General features: G+C 33.9%; 1 long non-coding RNA gene and 1 pseudogene across 1 annotated transcript; both read right to left on the bottom strand.

Annotated features, from left to right (window-relative positions):
• Positions 1 to 9: 9 nt before the first annotated feature.
• Positions 10 to 1,095, bottom strand: LOC106334194. Its single transcript, XR_001268548.1, has 5 exons — positions 1,003 to 1,095; positions 874 to 908; positions 473 to 578; positions 250 to 386; positions 10 to 163 (listed from the first exon to the last, which is right to left on the bottom strand). It is a non-coding gene; the product is annotated as an uncharacterized LOC106334194 (long non-coding RNA).
• Positions 1,096 to 2,702: 1,607 nt separating this feature from the next.
• Positions 2,703 to 6,613, bottom strand: LOC106330184 (annotated as a pseudogene).
• Positions 6,614 to 7,769: the final 1,156 nt, after the last annotated feature.

Below are 7,769 nucleotides of genomic sequence, written 5' to 3'. Positions count from 1 at the left end.
GAACATCGAGTGTTTAAGATACTTGAACAAAACAATAACTTATCTTCATCATTAAAAAAAGGTGAACTCTGGAAACGCTTTCCACCATACTGGATTACTGAATGCAGAGTATTATGTGTAAAAAATACACTGATCTTCATCCTTTAGCACACCATGCCAACTCCTGATCATTCAACCAACAAATAACCTCATTTCAGTATCACTTTTACTTCTTTATCGATTTGAAAAGCAACAGAGATGCTTCTTTACCTGACATAGAAAGGGAATATTAGTGTCGTATTTTGTCACTGAACCATAGGTCAATCTATGGACGGTAGCTAGAATTCTCTCAAATTAGACTCTTTGTAATAGTATAGATTTATCTCCTTTGTCATTGTAGTGTCGATCTATAACCAACGAGTGAAATAGTATTGTTAAAAGTATCAAAAACAAATTATAAGAATATACTTTGAAATCTTGATCATCCTTTTACCTGTGATAAAGTATGAGTCAGATGCTTTATGAGACCAAAAACGAACCCAACTATCTTTTATCCGCAAAGCTGATTCAAAGAACCCTAATAACTTTGATCCGCAAAACTGATTCAAGAGAAAATATATTTGGTAGTATTAGTCTTTATCTTAACAACTTTTTTCCTACCAAAAAATATAGTTAGTCGTCGTATGGGCAAAAAGATATTTGCTTGAAAGCCCACTTTATAAAAACTCCAAACTAAATTAATATGAATTAGAATCGTAGTAATTTTAAAATAAACAAAAAAAAGACAGTGATTACCGATGTTCCTGGATCTCCAATCTACAATCTCCAAACTAAATTAATATGAATTAGAATCGTGGTAATTTTAAAATAAACAAAAAAAAAGACAGTGATTACCGATGTTCCTGGATCTCCAATCTACAATTGTTGTCCTGCAATCCAAAATTGCCAGCTTCAATCACAAAGGAGAGACATAAAAAAAAACTGATCATATTAGAACTCTATAATCTGACAAAAAAAACTTACCAATTGTCAAGAGGAGGTATGTTTGAAAGATCTCTTTCTGGAAAGCTTTGATCCTTTATCTTCTCAATCCATCCTTAACCGTTTGTGTTCCTTTATACGATCTGAAAGACGGATAATTTTCTTCGGTGTTTCCAGAATCGTCGATTTGGACGAAGAGACCTTTTGTTTTTTTTTTTTAATAAAGACATGACTTTCTGTCTTTTCTTTCTCGATAACTTAATTAGGCAGAACACAATTTTAAAATAATTGTAAACATTGGATTTATTCGGGCTTAGTTAAAATGTTTGTCTGAAGCCCACTTCATGTTTTACAAATGAGAAATAGAATTGTAAACATTGGATTTATTCGGGCTTAGCTAAAATGTTTGTCTGAAGCCCACTTCATGTTTTACAAATGAGAAATAGACAATGGTCAATAAATTTAAATTATATGAATTATAAGCCCAATATTAATTAATGAGATGGAATTTTCGTTTTGAATCCATTAAAAAAGTATATAATAAATTTAATATGATATCAAACCAAATAAATATATATTTGTATGGCTGAGTATGATTAGTATTTCTGTTATAATTATTTTCATTTAGTTATTGTTCCAAATGCAAAACACATGTATAAAATTGATTCACCAAAATTATATTTTTAAGGAGTGCAGTAATAAACAAACTAAAATAATCAACACAAAATACAAATATTTTCATCCAACCATAAACATATATATTCATTTTTGTATAACATTACAAATTAGAATAAATTAAAAATTTACCAAGAACCAATACAGCATACAAAATATCCAAAATTAATCAGATAAAAGCATATAAGCTCCAATCCATATATATATATATCTTTAAACTTAAAACACAAAAACACAACCGAATTAAAACAAATAGTCCCGCGCTTTCCAAAGCACGGGTCAAAATCTAATATACCATTTAAAATGCTAATAAAATCAATTGTTGTTAAAAAAAATAGTTCAAATCGGTTTAAGCAGTTCTACGTAAGCTAAAATCAATCTGATATGATTTAAATTATTATAAATTGATTAAATTAAGTAACAATATTTGTGGAAGTCTGCAAATTTTTTGTTTTTGTGTATTTAATTTTAATAATTATCAATATAGTTTTTAAATTAAACTTAAAAACTAAAATATCTAATATAAATATATGATATATAAAAAATAAACAAAAATCTGTATGTTCTGAGTTGTAATCTCTAGTGATCTTTTGAACATCCCTTCTTTTCTATGTTATAATACATCATCCATGCATCACACTCAAGAGATGTCACACATTAGCACACGAATTACAGTGTACATCTTTGCATCACACACGAACGAGATTATCACACACATGGAATAGCACACGAATTACACTACTCGAAAAGGGTGGCAAATCACAAAGGAGATTGAAGAAGATTCTGATCTATGTACATGAAAAATCGACTACCTGACCTGTAAAATAGGGTTTACAAATTGTTCTTGTTGTAACTATATAGCCTGAACAAACTACATAAAAAATGCAAAATTCTTTGTGAAAATGAGACCGTGACATAAAATGAATTCAATGTTTCAAGAGACACATAATAACAAAACTGCTAAGAATGGCTTAAACAAGAAGCATCATTGTTACAGCCAGAACCATATGAAGTAAGAAACTATGCTTCGAGCCAAAGCAAGAGAACGTGTTAATCTTCAATAGTCTCTACGCCCTCTTATCCCCAATCTTTGATGATGAACGTTCAGGTGGAGGAGGTGTCTTTGCATTTCTTGCACCTTTTATACCTACCAAAGCCAAAAAAAAAAGCTTAGATATTGATTCTGCTCTGATGATAAAAGCGTCAAAACATCTTACTAACCATTCTCAACTGGATCTACTCTTATTGAGGATCTTTCTTGTCCTGTGAGTGATTGCCTTCGCAGTGTCTTAGCGTTGCTTGTATGTGGAGACTTTACACCACTGAAATGATTTGAGACTCCAAGCGGTGACCGTGGATTTTCAGGAACGTTCTCCTTTCTGTGATATTAAAAATATTCTCAATAAACCAGCAAAATGCATAGTATTATCATGCAGACTAGAGTAAACACCAAGTCTTTGTCATACCTCTTCTCTGAACCATTGATCAGCTTTCCTATTGTCCTCAGAGACTTTCTTATATGTGAACCTTTTCCACTTGTCCTACAATCCACTTCAGCTTTAACAGGTGTCTGCATTAGCTGGAAGTGAGGGATGCTTGTTCCGCCATTTACAGGACTCAGTGGATTCTTGAGCTGATGCACCTCCATGGTAGGATCTCCTTTACTAGTTTCATCCTTTTTATAGGACTTTAGACCCTCCAAACTCCATATTTGTGCACTACGAGAAGCCAAAGGTGACTTAATACCGTTTTAGTCTCTTTGTGTGCATAAGCAGCACCAAGTTCAACACTGGAAACTCTTTGCGCAAACTTTAAAGTACTGATTGTTTCTCCAAAAGAGTCTTCCTCAGGACTCAAGTGAGCAATCATCAGTGTTTTGGCTTGACCACCTTAAAATAAAAGACAAGACAAAAACGCACTGAATCTCTTTTGTTCACAAAAGAAAACAGAGAAAGAATGATTCACATTAAGTACCTAATGCGTCTTGGAGCAGAAGAGTCAGCTTGCTATTACGGTATGGAATGTGAGAATTCTTCTGAGCCAATGCAGATATCACATCTCCTAGACAAGAAAGAGATTTGTTGATATACTGTGCTTCCTTAAGCCTATCTCCTGTAACTTCTGATTTGTCCACTCTCTCACTCCCTGCAAGATCCACCAGATGTAAGCAGCTACTGATGGTACCTCCAGATGTGTCTTCCCCACGTCCATGCACCATAAAGATACTACAAAAAAAAAAGACAGAAAAGATGTTCCGTCTGGTCAAAACTTGGTCTAGTGAAATGGGTAGCTGACAAAAAAAAACAAAGAAGTTAGATCATATTGCAGTAACTTTGGTTCTGGCAGTGTTGTTTTGAGTTATGTAAGTGAACCTGTGAGACCGGCTACTTAGATTGTTCATGGACGTGGAACTAACAGCTCTATTCACCTCACCAGCTTCCATCAGCTGAAGTACATCCATGGTAGAGTTCACAGAATGCATTGTAGCATCTGGAAGACTCAAACCATCATCCTCCTCGCTGGAGCAAGTTCGAATATCTAATGTTGTATTAGTCAAGAGAACACTAGAAATGGTTAACGTAAATTAAAAGTTTCAGGACTCATGAAAGGATATCTGGTGCAGGAGGAGTTTTCTGAAAGAAGGTCTCTGACTTGTTCATTGTAGATTTCAACCATTTGAACATATTTCTCATAGGTTATCATGTCCCTTCTTTTATCACAGATCTGAAAGAGATCACTTAGAGCTAGATAGTTAATCCCAAGTTGAGTAGATGATCTTCCTGGAGGACCACTCTGCATCAGAAAATATGATTAGTAACTATAAATGTAGAAAAGCAAGACTCTGTAGAACAATGCTCACCATTGTGTATGTCTTCCCTGATCCTGTTTGTCCATAAGCAAAAATGCATACATTATAACCATCCATCACTGATCTGATCAATGGCTGTGTTTCTCTGAATACATCATCTGTAGACATGTATACACAAGTTTCAAAGATATTCTACTAAGTGAAGCTTACATCCTCTAGAGTAAATTCAAAGTTACCTTGAGTTGATGTTGGACCAAACACTTGATTAAATTGAAATGTTTTTCTAGCATCTTTTTGAGGTTTTGATGGATCAAGAACAAACAAAGAGCCATCTTTTCCTATGTAGTCTATTACTCCATTCATTTCACTATTGAATATAGGTCTAACTCTGCAAAACACTCTTATATTTCCTGCAGTATATTTAGATATGGCATTATAACATTTATCAAAAGAGAAAAATTTGTTTTAATTGTTTTTTTTTTTTTACCTTTGAGATCTTGCACCATGTTGTATAACTTTCTGTTCTCTTCCACCACTTTGTAGTATCCTTGAGCTGCTGATGACATCTCTTGCATTTGATTACCTGTGCATAAGAACCATGTGCCAGAAAAATAATATGAAACCAGAAAATGAAAGATCAAATGCTGACAGTGATTTCAGAAAAAAAGCTAACCTAGTTCCATCAGATATCTTTGCAAATCAACCTGAAATTCATGAAAATCCTGCTTCGTTTCTATAAACAAAGTCTTGAGAACCTAAACAAAGATAAGCATAAACTGAATTAGAACACATATAACAGACAAACCAAGAAATGAAAAGTTAAGAAAGCTTCCCAAAAGGTGTCGAGAGAAAAAAGAGGCAAGCAAGACATAAGTAACTTGTCCAAACAAGTTGCAGGAACTTCATTAAATTCAAAACGTACCGCAAGCTCATTTTCTTGTGTTTTGAGTAAACGCTTATGGTTGCATTTTGTCTTGTGTAGGAGAATTTTGCTGGACTGAGAAAAATATGTACAATAATTTTGTTAGTGTAAACTTAGATACGAAATACTTTTGAACAGTTTTGAGATGATTTTCTGGATAATTACTCTAGAGATCTACATATTAAAGCAATTGAATCAAGTTGGTCTGAGTGTTACAGTATTAAGAGTTAAATAAATGCATAGAAAGCAGAGGCAGAATATTTCAACTTACCTCGCTGCCATTCTCAAGTGAAATAAGATTCTCATCAAAGTTTTCCTCGGAGTTGAGACTGTGATCAGGTAACAACTTGGTTATCACTGCAAATATCAACAAAAGTGTTATAGTTTCCTCATAATGTGCTTAAAGATTGACTAGCTTTTATGTCCACTGAACATGTCACAGACTCGGCTTGACTATAAATAAAAGATAAATGAAACATGATACCATACCTTTGAGTTTATCAGATTCACTATCTGTGCAATCGTTTCTCTCCAAGTTCCTAGCCGTTTTGGAAGCACTAAGTGGATGATTAACCTTAGTCGCATTGAGTTGAAACGGTGGCGTTTTGATGTGCTTGTAGAACCCATTACTCATCTTGCTCTCATTATAAGCCTTGAGTCCTAGGATGCAGTCCACAACTTTGCTCACTGATCCAGACTCTATACTATCCTGTCTCATTTACACCTCATTTTATAGCTTATAAAACATATCAAACCATCAAACACAAATAAAAATTCTATAATGTGTTACCTTTTCGAGATCAGAAGCTTCGAATCCAGGAAGCCTCAGCTGTTCTAAAGCCACAAGAAAGTTTCGAACATTCTCAAAGTACTGATAAGCTTGAGGAGGTTGATAGTCTCTGTTAAACGAATGCAGATGCGAGTAGCTCTCAACAACCTTGGAGACGGCTCCAGGGTGAATCTTGTTGATAGCATTGCATAGTATCATACCGTTTCTCAAGCAAGAAACAAACTCTTTCTCAGATGGCTGATTAGGTATACCGAGTTGGCCCACTACAGATTGTAGCCATTGCACTACTTGGAATCGCCTCGCAGCTGCAACAAAAGAGAAGATCAGCCACAAGAGAATCAGAAACAGTTTTTTACCAAAAAAAGAATCAGAAACAGAAACTTTCTTATAATCTTTGTCACGAACCTGCTTCTTCGGCTTTTCTTGAGGCTAAATTAAACTCATGCAGCCCAGTCATTGGAATCAAACCCTAGAAAAAAAAAATTGAAGAAAGGGATTGAAAATGAGATTGCAGATCAAACTATGGTTGTCGTCTTCTTCAGCCGTTTTGTTTATGCAGCATTGTGTATCGGATATTTAGGGCTTGGAGTGTAACGTTTAACTGTGTTTGAATTCACGTATGGTTCATATTACTTTTTTCTAATTAAATTGGATTTAAATTTGTTTTAGTTATGAAATTCAACTAATTATATCACAAGTTTGAGACCACAGCCAATAATTTATTATGTCGAATTTTTAGAAAGAGACATAAATTTGGGGTTTCACCTATCATTTATAGAGTGGTTATGGAGCTAATACCGTAATTTTCAGTATCTCTGATTTGTTTCCTAGTTTATGGATATCTGATTTTTCAATTTTATTTCGTTCGTAAAATATGAATATTTGTTTTTCCAGATTACCAGAAAATATACAAATATTTACGAATATTATATCTACTTTGTTCAATATTAGTAAATGAAAAAAAACTATATTTACAAATTTATTTTCAAAAAATATATTTTATATAAAATAAAATAAAAAGTAAAATTTAGTGAAACTATATATTCCAATCCATGACGGATAAAACCTCAGCCCTAGCGCCAAAAAGTCGATGGAGAAACCGAAAAGGTGACGAATAAAGAGGAATGTGTTATAAAAAAAACTGGAATTTTATTATATCGCAGAAATTTAAATAAGGGCAAAATTTATATCCGTAGAATTTATAACACTGATAGAAAGATTATTATAGAGAGAAGAGAAGAGTGAATGATGATTTTACAAATGATCGAAATCGATCATATATATAGAAAAGAAATTTACTGTGCAAATAGTGCAGCGGGCCCCACATCTTTTTATATTTTCAACGAAAACGGTGGCTGCTGCTTTCTTTGACTTTCGTAACACTCCCCCTTGGGGGCCGGTGTCACTATCCGTTCTCGCTTAACGTCTTTGTTGCCTCGTTAAAAACCTTTCCAGGAAAACCCAATGGGAAAAACCATAGTAAGGTAAAAAGAGTACAACTACGTAAGCTCCCCCTCGAATGAACAATCATAGATCCTTCTGATGGCGCATCCCAATGTTATGGATGTGTTTTCTGAATACCGAGGTAGGGAGTGATTTTGTGAAGAGGTCGG

The sequence above is a fragment of the Brassica oleracea genome, chromosome C3 (assembly GCF_000695525.1).
Source record: "Brassica oleracea var. oleracea cultivar TO1000 chromosome C3, BOL, whole genome shotgun sequence".
Lineage (NCBI taxonomy): Eukaryota > Viridiplantae > Streptophyta > Magnoliopsida > Brassicales > Brassicaceae > Brassica > Brassica oleracea.
This window is presented reverse-complemented; position numbering and strand designations above follow the sequence as displayed.